General features: G+C 67.0%; 1 protein-coding gene across 1 annotated transcript in view; it reads right to left on the bottom strand.

The window, feature by feature from the left end:
* PKD1L1 (polycystin 1 like 1, transient receptor potential channel interacting) overlaps positions 1 to 761 on the bottom strand; it is an 88,190-nt gene that overhangs the window by 26,335 nt on the left and 61,094 nt on the right. The gene's annotated exons all lie outside the window — the stretch shown is intronic.

Here is a 761-nt window from a genome sequence, read left to right as displayed (position 1 = left end):
TTAAATATGTAAGAATGTGACAACGTGATACTTCTTCATGGAGGCACGAGAAGCCAAGCAGCCTCGCTCCACGGGCGAGGGTGAGGTGAGGGGACACAGACCTGCCCGTGCCTGTGCCCGTGCCTGTCCCCAGCATCAGAATGCGGGCTGAGCCCAGGAGCCCCTCCCCGCGGTGCTCACGCCTCCGCCGGGCCGGCAAACGCCCCTGAAGGAGCTGCCTGGTCCACTCTGCACAGCCCAGGACACACCAGCACACACACCTCCCGGCCGGCGGCCAGGGGTTGAGGGCAGCGAGGCTCGGCACCGCGCGGGAAACGTGGGTGCAGCCTCGGAGCTCCGTCCCCGTGTGCCCCCCGCTCTGCCCTGGGGTGCAGCGTAAGCATCTCAGCAGCCACGTTTCTGATGTGGGGATCCAGAGGCTGACTGGTGCGAGAGGCGCCGGGCAGAGCTGACGGACAGACAGGTGCCCGGAGAAAAGCAACCAGCCCAGCCAGGACCCCGGCTGCCATGTGCACAGCGCCACCTGCTGGCAGAACTGCGCCGGCACGTGGTGGAGGCGGCGGAGGCCGTGGTGCCCGTGCCGGTGGCTTGGGGGGGCGGGGGGGGCACTGAGGGCTTGGTCATCTGCAGAGTCACTGCTGTCTGGGCAAAGGCAGAGGCAGGAAACCTTGCTTTGTTTCCTGCTGGAATGTTCCCCAGTGAGAAGCCGGGTTACAGGCTGCGGGGAGCCCTGGGGCATCCAGGCCCTGCTGCCCTCGTGG

This window comes from Pteropus vampyrus, unplaced genomic scaffold (assembly GCF_000151845.1).
Source record: "Pteropus vampyrus isolate Shadow unplaced genomic scaffold, Pvam_2.0 Scaffold449, whole genome shotgun sequence".
Taxonomy (NCBI): Eukaryota; Metazoa; Chordata; class Mammalia; order Chiroptera; family Pteropodidae; genus Pteropus; species Pteropus vampyrus.
This window is presented reverse-complemented; position numbering and strand designations above follow the sequence as displayed.